This window comes from Phyllobates terribilis, unplaced genomic scaffold (genome assembly GCF_046119375.1).
Source record: "Phyllobates terribilis strain yellow unplaced genomic scaffold, ASM4611937v1 Scaffold_12__6_contigs__length_324123572, whole genome shotgun sequence".
Classification (NCBI taxonomy): domain Eukaryota; kingdom Metazoa; phylum Chordata; class Amphibia; order Anura; family Dendrobatidae; genus Phyllobates; species Phyllobates terribilis.
In genome coordinates, this window is record NW_027362772.1 from 10,930,652 (window position 1) to 10,955,712 (window position 25,061).

At 51.4% G+C, this 25,061-nt stretch overlaps 1 protein-coding gene and 1 pseudogene across 1 annotated transcript in view; both read right to left on the minus strand.

Moving 5' to 3' along the window:
- The window catches only part of LOC141171898 (uncharacterized), an 819,676-nt gene that overhangs the window by 585,878 nt on the left and 208,737 nt on the right, over positions 1-25,061 (minus strand). The window lies entirely within an intron of this gene.
- The window catches only part of LOC141172901 (uncharacterized), a 71,653-nt pseudogene that overhangs the window by 23,077 nt on the left and 23,515 nt on the right, over positions 1-25,061 (minus strand).

Genomic DNA, 25,061 nt, shown 5'->3' on the forward strand with positions numbered 1-25,061 from the left:
AAGGGGCATAATGGGGGCATTACACTGTGTGGGTCATCATACATACTGCATAAGGGGCATAATGAGGGCATTACACTGTGTGGGGGCATCATACATACTGCATAAGGGGCATAATGGGGACATTACACTGTGTGGGTCATCATACATACAGCATGAGGGGCATAATGTGGGCATTACACTGTGTGGGGGCATCATACATCCCGCATAAGGAGCAGAATGAGGTATTACACTGTGTGGGGGGCATCATACATCCTGCATAAGGGGGCTGAAGCAAAGTAAGAATCACAAAGCAACAACCTTGCACAGGCACCTCCATATTGGAGGAGGTGCCTCTTATAGGGAAAGCCCTCCGGTGATTGGCCGGGGACTTTTTAGGACGGCACACGCGGCCCCTTTAAGAGGAAGTAAGCACAGAGCCAGGGAAGCTGCGTGCATCAGCAGCAGCTGCAGGGAGGCCGGAAGACGCTGGAGCAGGACCGCGGCGGTAAGGGGGACGGCGTCTCAGCCTGTCAGGGGGCAGAGACGCCGATGCTACAGTACCCCCCCTTTAATCCCCCTCTTTTTCAGGCCAGTAAGAAATTCTTTAAGAAGAAGAGGGGCATGGATGTTCTCCCTGGGTTCCCAAGACCTCTCCTCCGGGCCAAACCCCTTCCAATCCACCAGAAAAAAGTTTTTTCCTCTTACCCATTTGGTGGCCAAAATGTTCTCTACCTCATAGACGTCCTCAGCGGAGACTGGAGCTGGAGTGGTACCTGGATCGTCAGAAAAATAATTAAGAACAACTGGTTTGGGGAGAGATACGTGGAAGGAGTTGGGAATCCATAACGTGGCCGGGAGTTTTAGCTTGTAAGCCACGGGATTGATTTGCTTGAGAACCTCAAATGGACCAATGAACCGCGGACCCAACTTATACGATGGAATTTTGAGGCGAACATGTTTGAGGGAGAGCCAGACCCTGTCTCCCAGACGAAAAAGAGGCGGATCCAGACGTCTCTTATCGGCATGTCTCTTCATCCGTTCAGAGGACTGAAGAAGTGCGGATCTTGTGTTTTCCCAAATAGTAGAAAATTCACTGACCAGAGACTCCGCGGCAGGATTGTCCACTGAAGCGGAGACGGGAAACGGGATCCAGGGGTGTTGACCGTAGACCACAAAGAACGGGGATTTGGAAGAAGACTCACTCTCATGGTTGTTATAGGAGAACTCGGCCCAAGGTAGGAGCTCAACCCAATCATTATGGTGAGCATTGATGAAATGCCGGAGAAAGCTGGTAAGGACCTGGTTGATACGTTCCACTTGACCATTGGACTGAGGATGATAAGCAGAGGAGAAATCCAGGGTGACATCCAACAGCTTACACGTAGCTCTCCAGAAGCGCGAAGTGAACTGGACCCCGCGATCAGACACAATGTGGAGGGGTAGGCTGTGGAGACGAAAGATGTGAAGGATGAAGTCCTTAGCCTGCACAGATGCGGACGGGAGACCAGGCAGAGGGATGAAGTGGGCAATTTTAGAAAAGCGGTCAGCAACCACCCAAATGACAGTACAACCGGCAGAAACAGGGAGATCCATAATAATGTCCATAGCAATGTATTGCCACGGGGCGGAAGATACAGGTAGAGGAAGGAGACAGCCGGCGGGCAGATGCCTAGGAACTTTGTTACGGGCACAGGAGGAACAAGCCGAGACGAAATCCGCAAAATCCTTGCGTAGCGAAGGCCACCAGTAATGCCGGGCGATGAGCAGGAAGGTATTCCTCTGGCCAGCATGGCCGGCTAGTTTGGATGAATGACCCTAGAGAAGAACATTCTTACGATCCGGAACCGCTACAAAAGTCTTACCGGGTGGAAGACGAGACAGGTCAAATGGGGCACTGTCATTACTCTGGAGGGGTCGATGATATGCAGAGTCTCCTCCTCTTGGTCGGAGGACAGGAATGACGTTCTTGTCAGCAGGGTGGTAATGTAGAGAAAAGCAGAATCGGGCAAAGAACAGAGACCACCGGGCCGGACGTGGATTGAGTCTCTAGGCGTTTTGTAGATAGGCCAGGTTTTTGTGATCTGTGTAGATGATCATCGGGTGCAGAGCCCCTTCCAGCAGGTAGCGCCACTCCTCCAGCGCCAATTTGATGGCAAGCAGCTCACGATCTCCTGTGGAGTAGTTGCGCTCAGACGAGGAGAAGCGCTTGGAGAAGAAGCTGCAGGTTACCATTCTCCCGGACGGGGATTTCTGGGTGAGCACCGCTCCGGCTCCGGAGGAGGAAGCATCAACCTCCAGGAAGAACTGCTTGTTGTAATCCAGGCGGTGGAGAAAGCTTGTTTTAGGGAGACGAAGGCCTCCTCCGCTTCGGAAGTCCATTCCTTGGGATTTGCTCCGTTACGGGTGAGCGCGGAGATGCGAGCGGTCCGGGAGGAGAAATGAGGAATGAAGAGGCAGTAATAATTTGTGAAGCCCAGGAATCGCTGAATCGCCTTCAACCCCTCAGGTCGGAGCCATTTTAAGACGGCAGAAACCTTCTCGGTATCCATCCGAAGACCAGTCTCGGAGATAATATATCCCAGGAACGGAAGGGAAGTCTGCTCAAAGAGACGTTTTTCAAATTTAGCGTAGAGACGATTCTGCCTGAACCTAAGCAGGACCTGACGAACATTCCTCCGGTGTGAGGGCAGATCTGGAGAGAAGACCAAGATTTCGTCCAGGTCCACCACTACGCAAGAATACAAGAGGTCACGGAAAATGTCGCAAACTAGCTCCTGGAAGATGGCTGGGGCATTACAGAGACCAAAGGGCATCACGCGGTATTCATAGTGACCGTCCCGGGTGTTGAATGCTGTCTTCCACTCTTCTCCCTGGTGGATCTGGACCAAATTGTACGCCCCACGTAGATCGAGCTTGGTGAAGACTCTCGCGCCTTTAAGGTGGTCGAACAGCTCCGAGATGAGAGCCAGGGGGTACTTATTTTTGATGGTAATTTGGTTAACCCCCCTGTAATAAATACATGGCCGTAGCGAGCCTTCTTTCTTTTTAACGAATAATAATCCTGCTCCAGCCAGGGAAGTAGATTTCTGAATGAATCCCCTAGCAAGATTCTCCTCAATGTACTCAGACATGGCCCGGGTTTCAGCCAGCAACAAGAGGTAGATACGCCCGTGGGGAGGTGAAGCGCCAGGTACCAGGTCGATGGGGCAATCATACGGCCTATGAGGTGGAAATGTCTCGGCTTCCTTCTTGAAGGCGCGAGGGACTTCACCAAGTTCGATCTACATGGGGCATACAATTTAGTCCAGATCCACCGGGGAGAAGAGTGGAAGACGGCATTCAACACCCGGGAAGGTCACTATGAATACCGCGTCATGCACTTTGGTCTCTGTAATGCCCCAGCCGTCTTCCAGGAGCTAGTTAACGACATTTTCCGTGACCTCTTGTATTCTTGCGTAGTGGTATACCTGGACGATATCTTGGTCTTCTCTCCGGATCTGCCCTCACACCGGAGGAATGTTCGTCAGGTTCCGCTAAGGCTCCGGAAGAATCATCTCTACGCAAAATTTGAAATATGTCTCTTCGAGCAGACTTCCCTTCCATTCCTGGGATATATTATCTCCGAGACTGGTCTTCGGATGGAATTTTAAGACGGCAGAGAAGGTTTCTGCCGTCTTAAAATGGCCCCGACCGGAGGCGTTGAAGGAGATTCAGCGATTCCTGGGCGTCGCAAATTATTACCACTTCTTCATTCCTCATTTCTCCTCCCTGACCGCTCCCATCTCCGCACTCACCCGTAAGGGAGCAAATCCCAAGGAATGGACTTCTGAAGCAGAGGAGGCCTTCGTCTCCCTAAAACAATCTTTCTCTTCTGCCCCTGTACAGCACCGTTCGGATTGCAACAAGCAGTTCTTTCTGAAGGTTGATGCTTCCTCCTCCGGTGCCGGAGCTGTGCTCACCCATAAATCCCCGTCCGGGAGAATGGTAACCTGCGGCTTCTTTTCCAAGCTCTTCTCTTCGTCTGAGCACAACTACTCCATAAGAGATCGTGAGCTGCTTGCCATCAAATTGGCGCTGGAGGAGTGGCGCTACCTGCTGGTAGGGGCTCTGCACCCGGTGATCATCTACACAGAACACAAAAACCTGGCCTATCTACAAAACGCCCAGAGACTTAATCCGCGTCAGGCCCGGTGGTCTTTGTTCTTTGCCCGATTCTGCTCCTCTCTACATTACCACCCTCCAGACAAGAACGTTAAAGCCGACGCTCTATCCCGCTCTTTCCTGTCCTCCGACCAAGTGGAGGAGCCTCTGCATATCATCGACCCCTCCAGAGTAATGACTGTAGCCCCGTTTGACCTGTCTCGTCTTCCACCCGGTAAGACTTTTGTAGCTGTTCCGGATCGTAAGAATGTTCTTCTCTGGGGTCATTCGTCCAAACTAGCCGGCCATACTGGCCAGAAGACGACCTTCCTGCAGATCACCCAGCATTACTGGTGGCCTTCACTACACAAGGATGTTGCGGATTTCATCTCAGCTTGTTCCTCCTGTGCCAGTAACAAAGTTCCCAGGCATCTTCCCACTGGCAGTCTCCTGCCTCTACCCGTACCTTCCGCTCCGTGGCAACACATTGCTATGGACTTTATTACGGATCTCCCTGTTTCTGCCGGTTGTACTGTCATTTGGGTGGTCGCTGACCGCTTTTCTAAAATGGCCCACTTCATCCCTCTGCCTGGTCTCCCGTCCACATCTGTGCTGGCTAGGACTTCATCCTTCACATCTTTCGTCTCGACGGCTTACCTCTCCACATTGTGTCTGATCGCGGGGTCCAGTTCACTTCGCGCTTCTGGAGAGCAACGTGTAAGCTGATGGATGTCACCCTGGATTTCTCCTCTGCTTATCATCCTCAGTCCTATAGTAAAGTGGAACGTATCAACCATATCAACCAGGTCCTTACCAGCTTTCTCCGGCATTTCATCAATGCTCACCATAACGATTGGGTTGAGCTCCTACCATGAGCCGAGTTCTCCTATAACAACCATGAGAGTGAGTCTTCTTCCAAATCCCCGTTCTTTGTGGTCTACGGTCAACACCCCCGGATCCCGTTTCCCATCTCCGCTTCTGTGGACAATCCTACCGTGGAGTCTCTGGTCAGCGAATTTTCTACTATTTGGGAAGACACTAGATACACACTTCTTCAGTCCTCTGAACGGATGAAGAAACCTGCCGATAAGAGACGTCTGGATCCGCCTCTTTTTCGTCCGGGAGACAGGGTCTGGCTCTCCTCCAAACATGTTCGGCTCAAAATTCCATCGTATAAGTTGGGTCCACGGTTCACTGGCCCGTTTGAGGTTCTCAAGCAAATCAATCCCGTGGCTTACAAGCTAAAACTCCCGGCCACCTTACGGATTCCCAACTCCTTCCACGTATCTCTCTTCAAACCAGTTGTTCTCAATTCTTTTTCTGACGATCCAGGTACCACTCCAGCTCCAGTCTCCGCTGAGGACGTCTATGAGGTAGAGAACATTTTGGCCACCGAAAGGGTAAGAGGAAAAACCTTTTTTCTGGTGGATTGGAAGGGGTTTGGCCAGGAGGGGAGGTCTTGGGAACCCAGGGAGAACATCCATGCCCCTCTTCTTCTTAAAGAATTTCTTACTGGCCTGAAAAAGAGGGGGTGTAAAGGGGGGGGTTACTGTAGGATCGGCGTCTCTGCCCTCTGTCAGGCAGAGACGTCGTCACCCTTACCACCGCGGTTCTGCTCCGGCGTCTTCCGGCCTCCCTGCTGCTGCTGGTGCAAGCAGCTTCCCTGGCTCTGTGCTTAGGGCGCGAGCGCTCCCTCTTAAAGGGGCCGCGCGCGCCGCCCTAAAAAGTCGACGGCCAATGGCCGGAAGGCTTTCCCTATAAAAGGCACCTCCTCCAATATGGAGGTGCCTGTGCAAGGTTGTTGCTTTGTGTTACTTACTTTGCTTCAGCCCTCAGGTCCTATGCAAATCAGTCCTATCCGCCAGTCTGTCTATGGGCTCCGCCCACCCGCTTACCTGGAAGCATCTGCCTGTTACCTGCCGTGCCCGCCAGACAGCATTACCTGGAAGCACCTGCCTGTTACCTGCCGTGCCCACCAGCCTGCTTACATGGAAGCACCCGCCTGTTACCTGCCGTGCCCACCTGCATGCTTACCTGGAAACACCTGCCAGCTATCTGTGGTGCCCGCCTGCTTGCTTACCTGGAAGCACCCACCAGTTACCTGTGTGCCCACCTGCTTATCTACCCGGACCACCCGTCAGCCTGACTGCCGAGCTCATCCGCTGTACCAGTCAATTCCTGCCTTCTGACCCGTGGGAGTCACCTGCTCTCATACAAGGTCGGTCCCAGAGTGGCACCTGGTCCCTCTGCTCGGTTCCTCCCTGGTTCACGGAGTCGACTGAGCGGCCGTGCGACCTTGGTTGGGCCGAGTAGATACTTAGTCACGCCCCTCTGGTCCCTCCTTGCACCGCAGCACAGAGGTTCCACCACCCGCACCCGTAACAATGCATACTGCATAAGGGGCATAATGGCGGCAATACACCGTGTGGGGGCATCATACATCCTGCATAAGGAGCATAATGGGGGCATTACACTGTATGGGGGCATCATACATTCTGCATAAGGGGCATAATGGAGGCATTACACTGTGTGGGGGCAACATACATCCTGTATAAGGGGCATAATGGGGGCATTACACTGTGTGGGGGCATCATACATCCTGCATAAGGGGCATAATGGGGGCATTACACTGTGTGGGGCATCATACGTACTGCATAAGGGGCATAATGGGGGCATTACACTGTGTGGGGGCATCATACATCCTGCATAAGGGGCATAATGGGAGCACTACACTGTGTGGGGGCATCATACATCCTGCATAAGGAGCATAATGGGGGCATTACACTGTATGGGGGCATCATACATCCTGCATAAGGGGCATAATGGGGGCATTACACTGTGTGGGGGCATCATACATCCTGCATTAGGGGCATAATGGGGGAATTACACTGTGTGGGGGCATCATACATACTGCATAAGGGGCATAATGGGGCATTACACTGTGTGGGGGGCATCATACGTACTGCATAAGGGGCATAATGGGGGCATTACACTGTGTGGGGGCATCATACATACTGAATAAGGGGCATAATGGGGGCATTACACTGTGTGGGGCATCATACATACTGCACAAGGGGCATAATGGGGGCATTACACTGTGTGGGGGCATCATACATACTGAATAAGGGGCATAATGGGGGCATTACACTGTGTGGGGCATCATACATCCTGCATAAGGGGCATAATTGGGGCATTACACTGTGTGGGGCATCATACGTACTGCATAATGGGCATAATGGGGGCATTACACTGTGTGGGGCATCATACGTACTGCATAAGGGGCATAATGGGGGCATTACACTGTGTGGGGGCATCATACATCCTGCATAAGGGGCATAATGGGGGCATTACACTGTGTGGGGGCATCATACATCCTGTATAAGGGGCATAATGGGGGCATTACACTGTGTGGGGGCATCATACATCCTGCATAAGGGGCATAATGGGGGCATTACACTGTGTGGGGGCATCATACATCCTGCATAAGGGGCATAATGGGGGCATTATACTGTGTGGGGGCATCATACATCCTGCATAAGGGGCATAATGGGGGCATTACACTGTATGGGGGCATCATACATCCTGCATAAGGGGCATAATGGGGGCATTACACTGTGTGGGGGCATCATACATCCTGCATTAGGGGCATAATGGGGGAATTACACTGTGTGGGGGCATCATACATACTGCATAAGGGGCATAATGGGGCATTACACTGTGTGGGGGGCATCATACGTACTGCATAAGGGGCATAATGGGGGCATTACACTGTGTGGGGGCATCATACATACTGAATAAGGGGCATAATGGGGGCATTACACTGTGTGGGGCATCATACATACTGCACAAGGGGCATAATGGGGGCATTACACTGTGTGGGGGCATCATACATACTGAATAAGGGGCATAATGGGGGCATTACACTGTGTGGGGCATCATACATCCTGCATAAGGGGCATAATTGGGGCATTACACTGTGTGGGGGCATCATACATCCTGCATAAGGGGCATAATGGGGGCATTACACTGTATGGGGGCATCATACATCCTGCATAAGGGGCATAATGGGGGCCATTACACTGTGGGGGGCATCATACATACTGCATAAGGGGCATAATGGGGGCATTACACTGTATGGGGGCATCATACATCCTGCATAAGGGGCATAATGGAGGCATTACACTGTGGGGGGCATCATACATCCTGCATAAGGGGCATAATGGGGGCATTACACTGTGGGGGTCCTGTACTCTGAGAACAATATGTTTCCTGTCTCCATAGTTGGGTCGTATGTATCTATTACAGGAAACAGAACAGAAACCTTATGATTCTTATAAAGGGGCAACACAAGACCCCAAAAGAGCCTCCGTGCTGAAGGGGTTAATGCCCACTGCCCCAGTAATGGGGTCTCCACATACCTCCACCTGCAGAGCCGCCACCACATATATGGCTGTTGTGTGCGCACAGGAGCTGTGATGAGGTCACAGGAGGGGAGGAGTCAGGGGTCACATGATCAGGGGCCTCAGTGGATGCAGGACTCTGCTGTGCTGGTTGTCATGGTGCTGGATGAGCTGAAGTTTATGTGTGGGGTCAGGAGGGGTTTACAGTGTGGATGTAGCAGAGCCGCGCGTGTACGAGGTGTACGGAGCAGAGCCGTGTGTGTACGAGGTGTACGGAGCGGAGCCGCGTGTGTACGAGGTGTACGGAGCAGAGCCGCGCGTGTACGAGGTGTACGGAGCGGAGCCGCACGTGTACGAGGTGTACGGAGCAGAGCCGCGCGTGTACGAGGTGTACGGAGCAGAGCCGCGCGTGTACGAGGTGTACGGAGCAGAGCCGCGTGTGTACGAGGTGTACGGAGCAGAGCCGCGTGTGTACGAGGTGTACGGAGCAGAGCCGCGCGTGTACGAGGTGTACGGAGCGGAGCCGCGCGTGTACGAGGTGTACGGAGCGGAGCCGCGCGTGTACGAGGTGTACGGAGCGGAGCCGCGCGTGTCCGAGGTGTACGGAGCGGAGCCGCGCGTGTCCGAGGTGTACGGAGCGGAGCCGCGCGTGTACGAGGTGTACGGAGCGGAGCCGCGCGTGTACGAGGTGTACGGAGCGGAGCCGCGCGTGTGCGAGGTGTACGGAGCGGAGCCGCGCGTGTGCGAGGTGTACGGAGCGGAGCTGCGCGTGTACGAGGTGTACGGAGCGGAGCCACGCGTGTACGAGGTGTACGGAGCAGAGCCGTGCGTGTGCGAGGTGTACGGAGCAGAGCCGCGCGTGTGCGAGGTGTACGGAGCGGAGCCGCGCGTGTGCGAGGTGTACGGAGCGGAGCCGCGCGTGTACGAGGCGTACGGAGCGGAGCCGCGCGTGTACGAGGCGTACGGAGCGGAGCCGCGCGTGTACGAGGCGTACGGAGCGGAGCCCCGTGTGTACGAGGCGTACGGAGCGGAGCCGCGTGTGTACGAGGCGTACGGAGCGGAGCCGCGTGTGTACGAGGCGTACGGAGCAGAGCCGCGTGTGTACGAGGCGTACGGAGCGGAGCCGCGTGTGTACGAGGCGTACGGAGCGGAGCCGCGTGTGTACGAGGTGTACGGAGCGGAGCCGCGTGTGTACGAGGTGTACGGAGCGGTGCCACGTGTGTACGAGGTGTACGGAGCGGAGCCGCGCGTGTACGAGGTGTACGGAGCAGAGCCGCGCGTGTACGGAGCAGAGCCGCGCGTGTACGAGGTGTACGGAGCAGAGCCGCGCGTGTACGAGTTGTACGGAGCGGAGCCGCGCGTGTACGAGGTGTACGGAGCGGAGCCGCGCGTGTACGAGGCGTACGGAGCGGAGCCGCGCGTGTACGAGGCGTACGGAGCGGAGCCGCGCGTGTACCAGGCGTACGGAGTGGAGCCGCGTGTGTACGAGGTGTGCGGAGCGGAGCCGCGCATGTACGAGGTGTACGGAGCAGAGCCGCGTGTGTACGAGCAGTACGGAGCGGAGCTGCGCGTGTGTACAAGGTGTACGGAGCGGAGCCGCACGTGTACGAGGCATACGGAGCAGAGCCGTGCGTGTACGAGGCGTACGGAGCAGAGCCGCGCATGAACGAGGCGTACGGAGCAGAGCTGCGCGTGTACAAGGTGTACGGAGCGGAGCCGCGCGTGTACGAGGTGTACGGAGCGGAGCCGCGCGTGTACGAGGCGTACGGAGCGGAGCCGCGCATGTACGAGGCGTACGGAGCGGAGTCGCGCGTGTAAGAGGCGTACGGAGCGGAGCCGCGCGTGTACGAGGCGTACGGAGCGGAGCCGCGCGTGTACGAGGCGTACGGAGCGGAGCCGCGCGTGTACGAGGCGTACGGAGCGGAGCCGCGCGTGTACGAGGCGTACGGAGCGTAGCCGCACGTGTACGAGGCGTACGGAGCGGAGACGCGCGTGTATTAGGCGTACGGAGCGCAGCCGCTTGTGTACGAGGCGTACGGAGCGGAGCCGCTTGTGTACGAGGCGTACGGAGCGGAGCCGCTTGTTTATGAGGCGTACGGAGCGGAGCCGCTTTTGTACGCTTGTGTACGAGGCGTACGGAGCGGAGTCGCTTGTGTACGAGGCATACGGAGCGGAGCCGCTTGTGTACTAGGCGTACGGAGCGGAGCCTCGCGTGTACGAAGTGAAAGAAGAGCTCTAGGATTATAAGAAAATTCTAATTTTATTAAATTACATAATAAAAATTACAATAAATTCATGTAAAATACAAGGATAGCTCAAAAAGTGCAGAGCATTAGATTGTGACTATCAGATTAGTAATGTGCAGAACTATGTGTAAAATAGGAAAGAATTAATAAATGATTGAGTGCTAGTGCAATATATTCTCCCTGTATGGTAATAATTCCCCGCAGTTTATAAATCACATAAAGTCTTTTCTCTATTTTCTCCACTATTCCCGTCTCATCACTTCTACACGTCTGTATATCTTTGCACTTTTCTTACAGTTTCTCAGCATCTCCTCTCCATATTTGCGTGTCTAACACACGCCATTTCCCTCATACTCCCTTAGTCACAATTTCTTTTCACACATTTGGGCAAATTATTTTTCCTACACTAATTTCACTTATCCAGACAATAAGTATAATAATACTCTTCTCCCATTGGCTCTTCTTGTTTAAATTAGTTGTACAGTTTTCACAGTGATAGGTATACGCTATAACAACATATGCAATTTCTAGTAATCTGAACGCATATATAGTATTCAAAAAATACTAAATCTGGATTATTTTGGTAATTCAAACATTCTCATGCGTATAATTCTTTTATATCCCCCTTCTTCTCCTGTCAATATCCAAACATATATAAAACCAGCGCAGAGAACCATCTAAGTAATAATGGGCGGTAATGCGCATGCGTCTCCTGAGGACCTCATAGACCTCACTCAGTGCGTATCATAGTAACCGCTCGCGTATCCTGCTTGTGGTTCACCTCGCACATGAAGGAGATTGTAACTATACAAGGGGGCGGTCCTTGTAAGGAAGCGGGTGGCGACCAGGGAAGACGGGCAGGCAGTCACAGCAGGTGACCGGGACAGTCTCTGGGTAAACGGGCAGGAGGTCACGGCAAGTGACCGGGACAGTCTCAGGGTGAACGGGCAGGGAGCCACAGCAAGTGACCGGGGCAGTCTCTGGGTGAACGGGCAGGAGGTCACGGCAAGTGACCGGGACAGTCTCTGGGTAAAGGGTAGGTACGACCTGTGACGGCTGAGCCTCCAGGTAGGCTAGTAGGCAGATGTGTGCTCCCAGGTGAGCAGGCGAGAGTCTCTGGATAAGCAGGTGGTCACAGCATGTGACGGCGGAGCCTCCAGGTAGGCTAACAGGCAGGTAGCAGATGAGCGCTCCTAGGGGAGCGGGCAAGAGCCTCTGGAATGGCAGGTGGTCACAGCATGTGACGGCGGAGCCTCCAGGTAGGCCAACAGACAGGCAGCAGGTGAGCGCTCCCAGGTGAGCGGACAAGAGTCTCTGGACAGGCAGGTGGTCACAGCACGTGACGGCGGAGCCTCCAGGTAGGCTAGCAGGCAGGTAGCAGATGTGCCCTCCCAGGTGGGCAGGCAAGCTGGTCCATAGACAGACTGACAGGTGTAGGAAGGCAGACCGTCGGACCTCAGGCTAGCAAGCTGGTAAGCGGATTATCAGGCAGGAATCAAACAGCAAACTGGCAGGTAACTGGAAACGGGACGTGAGGGCTGAAGCAGAGTAGTGAACAGTGCAACAACATTGCTCGGGCACCTCCATTTTGGAGGAGGTGCCTTATATATGGTGAAGTCCTCCGGCCATTGGCCGGGGACTCTTTAGGACGGCGCGCGCGGCCCCTTTAAGAGGGGGGGAGCGCGCGCCCTAAGCACCGTGGCCGGGAAGGAGCGCGCGCTGCCAGCAGAGCGGGAGGAGGACGCCGGGCTCGGAGCAGAGAGGTGAGGGGAACAGCGTCCCTGCCTAGCAGAGGGCAGGGACGCCGACGCTACAGTACCCCCCCCCCTTTAGGCCCCCCCTTTTTTAGGCCAGACAGAAATTTAGCAAGGATGAGATTGGCATGGATGTTCTCCCGGGGCTCCCACGTTCTCTCTTCAGGACCAAACCCCTTCCAATCTACTAGAAAAAAGGTCTTTCCTCTTACCCTTTTGGTGCCAGAATGTTCTCTACCTCAAACTTGTTTTCAGCGGAAACCGGAGCAGGAGGCGTACCTGTAGACTTGGAAAAAGAGTTAAGTACCACAGGTTTGAGGAGAGATACATGGAAGGAGTTAGGGATCCGCAAGTTGGCCGGGAGTTTCAACTTATAGGCCACCGGGTTGATCTGACTGATGACCTCCAGAGGACCGATGAACCGAGGCCCTAACTTATAGGAAGGAATCTTGAGCCGGACATACTTGGACGAGAGCCAGACCTTATCCCCTGGACGGAATTGAGGAGGATCCAGACGTTTTTTGTCAGCATGTCTTTTCATATGCTCGGACGACTGAAGGAGTGCGGACCGGGTACTCTCCCACATGGAGGAAAATTTGTTAACAAGAGATACCGCAGCCGGATTATCCACCGAGGTGGAGACGGGAAATGGGATCCGAGGATGCTGACCGAAGACTACAAAAAACGGGGATTTGGAGGAAGATTCGCTCTCGTGATTGTTGTAAGAGAATTCGGCCCATGGCAGGAGATCCACCCAGTCAGAATGGTGGTCATTAACGAAGTGCCGGAGGTAACTGGTCAGGATCTGATTGATCCGCTCCACTTGACCATTAGACTGTGGGTGGTAAGCGGAGGAGAAGTCCAGGGTGGCTCTCCAGAAGCGTGAGGTGAACTGACCCCCACGATCCGACACGATGTGGAGCGGCAGGCCATGAAGATGGAAGGTGTGGCGGATAAAGTCTTTAGCCAGCTCGGGTGCAGACGGGAGGCCTGGCAGGGGAATGAAGTGAGCCATCTTGGAAAAGCGGTCAGCGACCACCCCAATGACCGTATAACCGGCACATATGGGGAGATCAGTTATGAAGTCCATAGCTGTATGCTGCCAGGGGGCAGCAGGTACAGGAAGCGGAAGGAGGCGACCGGCTCGCAGGTGTCTCGGAACCTTGTTGCGGGCGCAGGACACACAGGCAGAAACAAAGTCTATTACGTCCTTGTGCAGGGTAGGCCACCAGTAGTGCCGGGTAATAAGCTGGAGGGTCTCTTTCTGACCGGCGTGGCCAGCTAGTTTAGATGAATGACCCCAGTGTAGGATCTTCTCCCGATCAGGTACCGATACGAACGTCTTACCGGGAGGGAGACGATTTAGACTCACGGGAGCCACCTGCATTACTCTGGCGGGATCGATGATATGTTTAGGTTCTTCCTCGAGATCAGACACCAGAAAGGATCGGGACAAGGCGTCCGCTTTGATGTTTTTGTCAGCCGGACGAAAATGAAGAACAAAATCAAAGCGAGCAAAAAACAAGGACCACCGGGCTTGGCGCGGGTTAAGTCTCTGGGCATGCTGGAGGTAAGCCAAGTTCTTGTTGTCAGTGTAAATTATAACCGGATGAAGAGCCCCCTCGAGTAGGTAACGCCACTCCTCCAATGCCAGCTTGATGGCCAATAACTCTCGGTCTCCTATGGAATAATTGCGCTCGGAAGAGGAGAAGAGTTTGGAGAAGAAGCCACAAGTTACCATTCTCCCGGAAGACGATTTTTGGGTAAGTACCGCTCCGGCTCCAGAGGAGGAGGCGTCAACTTCCAGGAAGAACTGCTTGTTGCCGTCCGGGCGATGCAGCACCGGGGGCGGAAGAGAAGGCCTGTTTTAAGGAAAGAAAGGCCTCCTCTGCTTCGGGCGGCCACTCTTTGGGATTAGTACCCTTACGGGTGAGCGCGGAAATAGGGGCAGTCCGGGAAGAGAAGTGCGGTATGAAGAGGCGGTAGTAGTTGGCGAAGCCCAGGAACCGCTGAATAGCCTTCAACCCCTCCGGTCGAGGCCATTTCTCGATGGCAGACAGTTTCTCTGGATCCATTCGTAGGCCGGTCTGGGAAATAATGTAGCCCAAAAACGGAAGCGAGGTCTGCTCAAAGAGGCACTTCTCATATTTAGCGAAGAGGTGATTCTGCCTGAGCCTGAGCAGGACCTGATGAACATCCCTCCGGTGAGTCTGGAGATCCGGAGAGAAGACCAAGATGTCGTCCAGGTACACCACTACGCAGGAGTAGAGAAGGTCCCGGAAGATGTCATTGACCAACTCTTGAAAGACGGCAGGAGCGTTACAGAGACCAAAGGGCAATACCAGATATTCATAGTAGCCGTCCCGGGTGTTGAATGCAGTCTTCCATTCATCCCCCTGACGGATACAGACCAGGTTGTACGCCCCACGGAGGTCCAATTTGGTGAAGATTCTTGCCCCCCTCAGACGATCAAATAATTCCGGAATGAGCGGAAGGGGGTACTTATTCTTCACCGTGATCTGGTTAAGGCCTCTATAGTCTATACAGGGACGGAGAGAGCCGTCTTTCTTTTTAACGAAAAAGAAGCCTGCTCCCGCCGCGGAGGTAGATTTCCGGATGAATCCACGGGCCAGATTCTCCTCAATATATTCGGACATCGACCGGGTCTCAGCAGCGGACAATGGGTAAATACGCCCACGGGGAGGCGTAGTACCGGGTAACAGGTCGATAGGACAGTCGTATGGTCTATGAGGGGGTAATGTCTCTGCCTCCTTTTTATTAAAGACATCAGCAAATGACCAATAAGGAATCGGAAGTCCAGGTAGATTAGTTGGGGTAGGAGAAGGACGGACGGGATGAACAGGAACCAAACAAGTCTTATGGCAGTCCTGTTCTCAGCGAAGGACTTCTCCGGTCTGCCAGTCAAGCACGGGTGCATGTTTCTGGAGCCAAGGTAGACCTAGTAAGAGGGCGTGAGAGAGTCCAGGCAGAACATGAAAAGAGATGCTCTCAGAATGCAGCATTCCCACCTGCAGAGAAATGGATTCGGTGATGAGTTGGATGGGACGTGGTAAGAGGCCCCCATCCACAGCAGCGACAGATAAGGGTACAGCCAGAGGTTTGGTGGGAATGCGGTATTTTTCTACCAGGGACTGTGAAATAAGATTCCCGGCTGCTCCAGAGTCAAGTTGGGCTAATTCGAAATAACGGTTCTCCCCGCAGATAATTGAGACTGACAGCAGCAGAGATGGAGAGGATTTATTCTTGTCTAGGTCGACCTCTCTGAGCGAACCTAGACACAGGCGTTTCCCGACCTCTCCGGGCAGGTACGGATCCGGTGCTCCTTACTGCCACAGTAGAAGCAGCTCCCCTCGGCACGGCGTAAGTCCTGACGGGTTTTGACCATCTTGGTTTGGTCGACCTGCATAGGCTCAGGAGAGTGTACCTGGGGAGAAACGGAGGAAGTGACGGGTTTCTGGAAGGTAGGAGCTAGACGTGGAAACCTCCTCTCACGGGAGACCTCTTTGGCACGCTCCTGGAACCGTAGGTCAATCCGGGTGGCAAGAGTTATTAAGTCGTCGAGAGTGGTAGGAATGTCCCGACCGGCGAGTTCATCTTTAATACGGCCGGACAGACCCTCCCAGAAGACAGATACCAGAGCGTCGTTATCCCAGGCCAGCTCCGAGGCAAGGGTACGGAACCGTATGGCATATTGGCCCACGGTGAGACTTCCCTGACGGAGGTGTAGCAGAGAAGATGCGGATAAGGTCTTCCGTCCGGGTGCGTCGAAGACTTTCCGGAAAGCCGTGAGAAAGGCAGGCAAGTCGGACACCAGGGGGTCTCCTCTCTCCCATAGAGGATTTAGCCAAGCCAGAGCCTCCCCCGTGAGATGGGACATGATGAAGGCTACTTTGGCCCGGTCAGAGTTAAACTGGTGGGACAGGAGTTCAAAGTGCAGGGTGCACTGGTTTATGAAGCCCCGAGCCTGAGTGGAGTCGCCTCCGAAGCGAGGAGGTGCAGAAAGCCGGGGTCCGGAGCAGGATACCATGGTATTGGTGGGCAGCGGAGCTGCCGGGTTGCGAGTCATGACACTAGCGGTGGTTGCTGGTGGAGCAGTCAGAGTGTCCAGGCGAGAATTGACATTCCGCAGGTGACCCAGGATGGACTCCTGTTGGGACCTCTGACGGGACAGTTCATGACAGAGGTCCGAGAGCGAGGGAGCTTGGGTGCCACCGGGTTCCATGGCCCGAGCAAACTGTAACGGGTCTGGGAGGCGGAACCTCTGAGCAACTATACAAGGGGGCGGTCCTTGTAAGGAAGCGGGTGGCGACCAGGGAAGACGGGCAGGCAGTCACAGCAGGTGACCAGGACAGTCTCTGGGTAAACGGGCAGGAGGTCACGGCAAGTGACCGGGACAGTCTCAGGGTGAACGGGCAGGGAGCCACAGCAAGTGACCGGGGCAGTCTCTGGGTGAACGGGCAGGAGGTCACGGCAAGTGACCAGGACAGTCTCTGGGTAAAGGGTAGGTACGACCTGTGACGGCTGAGCCTCCAGGTAGGCTAGTAGGCAGATGTGTGCTCCCAGGTGAGCAGGCGAGAGTCTCTGGATAAGCAGGTGGTCACAGCATGTGACGGCGGAGCCTCCAGGTAGGCTAACAGGCAGGTAGCAGATGAGCGCTCCCAGGTGAGCGGGCAAGAGTCTCTGGAATGGCAGGTGGTCACAGCACGTGACGGCGGAGCCTCCAGGTAGGCCAACAGACAGGCAGCAGGTGAGCGCTCCCAGGTGAGCGGACAAGAGTCTCTGAACAGGCAGGTGGTCACAGCACGTGACGGCGGAGCCTCCAGGTAGGCTAGCAGGCAGGTAGCAGATGTGCGCTCCCAGGTGAGCGGGCAAGCTGGTCCATAGACAGACTGACAGGTGTAGGAAGGCAGACCGTCGGACCTCAGGCTAGCAAGCTGGTAAGCGGATTATCAGCAGGAATCAAACAGCAAACTGGCAGGAAACTGGCAGGTAACTGGAAACGGGACCTGAGGGCTGAAGCAGAGTAGTGAACAGTGCAACAACATTGCTCGGGCACCTCCATTTTGGAGGAGGTGCCTTATATATGGTGAAGTCCTCCGGCCATTGGCCGGGGACTCCTTAGGACGGCGCGCGCGGCCCCTTTAAGAGGGGGGGAGCGCGCACGCCCCCTAAGCACCGTGACCGGGAAGGAGTGCGCGCTGCCAGCAGAGCGGGAGGAGGACGCCGGGCTCGGAGCAGAGAGGTGAGGGGAACAGCGTCCCTGCCTAGCAGAGGGCAGGGACGCCGACGCTACAGAGATCACTTCCTTTTGAGGCGGCACAGGAACATCATGCGCCAACGACACCACCCACTTCATGACATCAGACGACATTTTTTATTGGCCGATTGAGTAAAAACGTATCTGTAGCTGATTGGTCCAGTGACATATTTAACCAGGCTATGCCTCCCACTTAAGACACACCCCCATGAAGAAGCCAGAGCGGTGAAACGCGCGTCGGGGTAAAAGGGGACAGACTTGTATACAGATTGACTACTCCCTATGTTCATTCAAGTGAAATAAGTTTACCTGATAAGGATCCTATGTGGGGCTTAATTGTGATGAAACAGGAATAGTGGTTCAATAGAAATAAAGACTTTATATGATATATAAACTGCAGGTAATTATTAACATATAGGGAGAATATATTGCACTAGCATTTAAGAATTTATTAATTCTTTCCTCATAGAATCATAGAATGGTAGAGTTGGAAGGGACCTCCTGGGTCATCTGGTCCAACCCCCTGCTCAAAGCAGGATTCACTAAATCATCTCAGACAGATGTCTGTCCAGCCTCTGTTTGAAGACGTCCATTGAAGGGGAACTCACCACCTCTCGTGGCAGCCTGTTCCACTCATTAATCACCCTAACTGTCAAAAAGTTTTTTATAATATCTAATCTGTGTCTCCTCCCATTTAGTTTCATCCCATTGCTTCTAGTCTTCCTATTATACTTCTGCATATTACTTATCTGATAAAGTCACAATCTAATGGCCGGCACTTTTTGAGGTATCCTTGTTTTTTTACATGATTTTATTGTCATTTTTATTATGTAATTTAATAAAATTAGAATGTTATTATAATCATAGAGCTCTTCTTTGTCTTTGACATTTTATGTCACAGACTTATGGTATTTCAAGTGTTATTGAAGTGCTATGTATAATTTTGGAACATACAATGATAATACAATTAAATGGCGCCTGTCTCCCCCACAGCGGTGGCAGCCACAGCATAGGAGATGAGGTCGGACGCCTTCTGCAAGCTTCTGTGGCCTGAGGCTGCCGTATGTTCTGTAAGCGTAGTTCTCAAACACTAACAAATAAAAATGGCAGCTCCTTAAAAGAGATGCTATCTCTAAATTTGACAAGATATGGGGTCTATGGATTGAAGGCTCTGGTTAGACATCTAGGGAACTGAGGAGATTTCGCCTCGGCTTGCTTTGAGTTCTGTTTATATGATGCCTCAAATTAAACATCTTTGATAATTAATTAAAATGTTATTAGTACTTCCGCAAGTTATATGTAATTGGATTGACTATTGTTACTATCTTCAAATATTTGTTCATTTAATTCTGCTGGTTTTGCAGAGCCAGGATGTATCAATAACTCATGTTTAATGTTTCTTAAGGTTTAGGGGTGGTGAACTGTGTTTCTCCAATGTTTGTCTGGTTGTTGTTGTTTTTTCCTTTTTTTATTTTTTTCTTTGTATAAATCTTTATAAAAATCAATAAAAACATTTGATTTAAAAAAAAATATGGCAGCTCCCAGTGATGTAGAAAAAGTATAAATGATAAAAACAAAAATAATTTGTAAATCTTTATAAAATTAATAATAATTAATGTGAAAATTGTGAGATTTTTTTCTTTAAACAGCCCAATCTAGCTAGAAGAATTAGAGGAGGCTGTTGCAGCTAATAATAATAATATTTTTTATTTTTATAGCACCAACATATTCTGCAGCACTTTAAAATTTTAGGGGGGCTTGAACAGACGAAAAGACGTTACAGAAACATAGCTCAGATATTAAAAGGAGTGAGGGTCCGTCTCGCAAGCTTATAGTCTATAAGGAAATAGGGGGGGACACAAAAGGTAAAATGTATATATATTCTATAATACAGCCTTAATATACTAAATAGGGTAAGTACATAACACTACATGAACTGGTCGCCTGTCACGGGTGTGTCGCCACGAAGATCGTCGCGACTACACAGCCTGACTTCTCGCAGCTGAGTTTTTGGTGCTTTGTGTTTTTTGGTAGTGAGGGAGTTAACTCTCTCCCTCTGTGCTTGACGAGGCTCAGCCTCGCCCAGCTGCAGTTAATGCTGCAGTATTGGGATTCCTTCAAATACCTGCTGGTCTGATAGGGAAGTTGTCGGTGAAAGCATTTCTTGCAGACCTTCAGAGCGGATCGTTGTTTGGTGGAGTTCGGAGCGAAGAGTATGCAGTGTGGTTTCTTCCCTTCCTCCCTTTATCATTTATCTCCTAACCTGTTGTTGTTCCCTCTGTAATTGTGGTGTGAGTTTTTGTATGCAAGGTGGTTTTTGGTTTTCCCCTTGTTCTGTCTCGTTTGTCTAGTACTGTGTTTTGGGCATTTTATATCCTGTTCCCCATTGTTGTGATCGGGGTCCTTCTCAGGACTAGATTACTGAGGTTCAGGGATATTCAGGAGTTTCGGGTTACGCTGGCGGCCTGGACCTCTGTACCATTAACAGTACCTCCAGGTTGAGGGATTAGTCAGGGCCCCCGTTTAGGGTCAGCTCAGGCCCCTGACCTCCTGTACGTTGAGACAGCATGACATCGCCAGCCAGTATGTGTACAGTACAGAGGCTAATCAGTGCATGGATGGTATGAGCATGATTTTGAAGAAAATTTTAATATGGGCAAAAACTGGGACAGTTACATGAGTGTGTTTAGGTGATAGACCAGTCTAAAGAAATAGGTTTTTAGGCACGCTTAAAACTGTTCGTATAGGGAATTAATCGAATTGTCCTTTGTAGTGCATTCCAAATAACTGGCACAGCACGCGAGAAATCTTGGATACGGGAGTGGGAGATTCGTATTACGGAGGATTTTAGTTTTAAGTCATTAGCAGAACGGTGGGCACGGGTAGGGTGGTAGACTGAGACGAGGGAGGAGATGTAGGGCGGTGCTGAATCGTGGAGCGCTTTGTGGGTGAGAGTGATAAGTTTATATTGAACTCTGTATTGGATAGGCAACCAGTGCAATGACTGGCACAGGGAAGAGGCATCGGTGTATCGGTTGGTGAAGAATATAATCCTGTCTGCTGCGTTCAGGATGGATTGGAGAGGGGAAGATTTAGAAAGAGGGAGACCAATTAAAAAAGAGTTGCAATAGTCCAGAGGAGAATGAACAAGAGCTACAGTTTTTACCAAGTCAAAGGTAAGAAAAGTTCTGATTCTAGAGATGTTTTTGAGGTCTAGATGACACGAGCGAGCAAGTGATTTGATGTGAGGAGTGAAGGAAAGATCTGAATCAAGTATGACCCCAAGACAGTGGGCATGTTGCTGGGGAATAATGGTGGAGCCACAAATGGAGATGGCAATGTCGGGCATAGGTAGGTTAGTGGAGGGAGAAAATACAAGTAGTTCAGTTTTTGACAGATTCAATTTTAGATAGAGGGAGGACAAAGTGTTAGAGATAGCGGTAAGACAATCAATGGTATTTTGTAATAATTCAGGGGTGATGTCTGGAGAAGAGGTGTATAATTGGGTGTCATCAGCATAGAGATGGTACTGAAAACCGAATCTGCTGATTGTCCAATAGGAGCGGAGAATAAGGAGAAAAGAAGGGGGCCTAGTACTGATATTTGAGGAACCACGACAATAAGGGGAAGTGGAGAGGAAGAGGAGCCAGCAAAAGACACAGTGAAGGAGCGGTCAGAGAGGTAGGAGGAGAACCAAGAGAGAACAGTGTCCTTTAGGCCAAGAGAGTGGAACATAGTGAGCAGGAGCTGGTGATCCACAGTGTCAAATGATGCAGAGAGATCTAGGAGAATCAGCAGGGAGTAGTGACCATTTGATTTGGCTGTTAGTAGATCATTAGAGACTTTAGTGAAGGCAGTTTCAGTAGAATGTAAAGAGCGGAAACCAGATTGTAAAGGGTCAAGAAGAGAGTTATTTGAGAGATAGCGGATTAGATGGGAATGGACCAGGCGTTCCAGGAGTTTAGAGATAAAGGGAACATTGGAAACAGGTCTGTAGTTAGCAGCACAGTTCTGGTCGAGAGATGTTTTTTTAAGCAATGGATGTATGCTGGCATATTTAAAAGAGGAGGGAAAAATACCAGATGAGAGGGAGAGGTTGAATATTTTAGTTAGGTGAATGGTGACAGCTGGATAAAGGGACTTAAGGAGATGTGAGGGAATAGTGTCACTGTGCAGGTGGTAGGGCGAGGAGATGCAAGGAGCCTGATAACTTCTTCTTCCGTGACTGGTTCGAAGTCAGAAAGTGAGCAAGATGCAATGTGGGAGGGAGGAGCATGCATAACATTTGGGTATTGGGAGAAAATTTCCTGTCAGATATGATACATTTTTTCTTTGAAATAATTGGCCAGATCGTCAGCGCTGAGGTCGGTGGTCGGGGCCTATTTAATTAAGGAAAGAGTGAAAAGTGTCAAAGAGGCGATTATTGGACAGTGAGATGATGAGGTTGTTAAAATAGGTTTGTTTGGAGAGGCGAAGGACGGAGTTATATGTTTTAAGCATAAATTTATAATGGAGGAAATCTTCGGCGAGATTAGATTTTCTCCACAGCCGTTCGGCACACCTGGAGCACCGCTGGAGAAAACGTGTTTGCGACGTGTGCCAGGCATGTCATCGTCTGTGCCGAGTTGTTCTATGTGTAGGAGGTGCAGCTTCATCCAGGGCGCATTGCAATGTATCATTATAATGCTTCAGTGCAGAGTCAGGACATGAGAGGGAGGAGATTGGGGCCAATGATGATTGCAACATTTTCATGAATTTCTGGGTGTTAATGGTGCGAATATTTCTATAAGGGTATGTGCACACGATGCAGAAATGAAGCAGAAAATTTCTGCATCATTTCTGCATCTCCCTGGCAGAAAAAACGCATGCAGATTGTGCATGCGTTTTTCCTGCAGAATACATGCGGATTCACATGCGGATTCACATGCGTTTCCACATGCAGATTGACAAGCGCTTTCCAGGCGATTTTAGCATCACCTGGAAAGTGCTTGACAACTAGGTCACACTATATAAATCCATGCAAACAGCATGGATTTATATAGTGTGACCCGAGAGAGTGTATATACTTACCTCCGATGGCCCCCGGTGTCCCGCTCACTCCGTTCTCCCGGCTGCCGGCAACTTTGAATTGAAAGACCTGCCGACGTCAGCGTCACGTGACCCGTCACATGACTCTGACGTCAGCGCAGGTCCTACAACTCACTGCAAGTGCCGGGAAGCAAGCACGAGCGCTGCGCGGGCCGACAGATGGTAAGTATATATATATTTTTTATTTTATTCTAGTTTTACAGCTTTTTTAATGGTACCTGGGTGTGGAGGAGAGTCTCCTCTCCTCCACACCCGGGTACCATCCGCACATTAGAACGCACCAATTACGCAAGTACAGATGCAGTCTTGCGGAATTGGCGCGTTCTAATGCAAGTCAATGGCGGCGAAAACGCTGCGTTTACGCAAGATTAAATGACATGCTGTGGATTTTTGAGCGCAACGTTTACGCTGCGGAAAAATCCGCATCATGGGCACAGCACATGCGGATTTCCATTGGGGAACATTGCTTCCCTTCTACCATGCGTTTTTCATGCGTTTCCGCGGCGTTTACGCAACTGCAAAAACGCCGCGGAAACGCATGAAATACGCATCGTGTGAACTTACTCTAAGTGTGGAAAGTGGGGGTGCCTTGAGCAGGGTGACAGTTCTTGGCAGAGAATGAAAGAACGCTGTGGTCAGAGAGTGGAAGAGGAGAGTTAGTAAAGTCATATATTGAACAGAGCCGGGCGAAGATCAGGTCAAGAGTATTTCCCTCATCATGTGTAGGAGAATTAGTAAGCTGTGAAAGGCCGAAGGAGAAAGTTAGCAATAAAAGTTGAGCGACAGATGGGGAGAATGGATCGCCAATTGGGATGTTAAAGTCCCCCATGATGAGAGTGGGGATGTCACAGGATAGAAGATTTGGAAGCCAAGTGGAAAAGTGATCCAGAAACTGATGGGAGGGGCCCGGAGGGCGATACACAACTGCCACTCGCAGGGAGAAGAGCCGGTAGAGTCTGACTGTGTGGGCCTCAAAAGAAGGGAAGATAAGAGAGGGTACTGGAGGGATAACCTGAAAAGTACATTTTGTTGAAAGGAGCAGACCAACACCTCCACCTGACCTGTTGTCAGGTCTTGGGGTATGAGAGAAGTGTAGGCCACCATATATGAGAGCATTAGTGGCGGTGGTGTCCGACTGCTGGATCCAGGTTTCAGTGAGAGCCAGAAGGTGTCACAGGTGTGTCAGAAGTGACAAACAGTCACAGGAGATCTCTACGTTTGGCATTACAGACATATTCCTAGAAGCTTTCTCTAAGACCCAGCGGCTACCTTCCTCTTGCTAATTAGCTCACTGGCCTGGGTATATAAATACCTGGTGTGTTCCAGAGGGAGTTACCAGAGATATTCATTATTCCTTGTGATGACTTAGCAAGAGCAGTACATTTTCCTCTCTGGAGCTTGAGGACGTGTTTGTGCATTTGTCTGGAGTCATCTAAAGCTAAGCTAAGCAATTTCCCCCTGTTTGTCCTTCCTTGTTGCCTATAGGGATTAGTGGAGATCGACTAGTGCTCATCTCCTTCCTTCCCTAGCTTGAGCCAAGCGCCAGGGAAAGACAGGGCGAGGTACACGTGCAGCGATTGGTTAAGAGACAATACAGGGATGTTAGGAGAGACAGGGTGACGCTAGATCAAACTAGGAGGTCTCCACTTTCCCCCCTTTCCCTAGAGTCTGGGCTACCTTTCACTCTTCCCTTTGTGTTGCAATAAGTCTTTTCCACACCTTGCATGACAGAAGGTTAAGGGAATTTGAGAGGAAAAAGTCATATTTTTATTAGAATCTCTAACTTCTGGGATACTTTATCGCTGGTTGATCGCAGAAGCCCAAAAGTGGTACCATATTTTCTAGTATGAATTTACCTTTCTCCAGAGGCCACACATGACCTGGCTGCAGTCCGTTATTCTGGTACTTTTGCGCCACAGCTCACCGGAGGGGCTTACAGCTACGGGAAAATAAGCATATTGTTCCTTAGCTGACCCTGCCACTAAAAATATGGGCCCTATTATTATGGGAATTATGGAACTTCCAATATCCAATAGTTTGTGTCGGTGCCTAAACGTCTGTAGTTTGCAAATGTCTATTGTGAGTAGTGTGACAGAATTTCCTTGAAGCCTAAACGAGGCATTTCCTCTTTCATTCAATCTCTGCCCATATGCTGAGGTGTCTATTTATCAGGTCT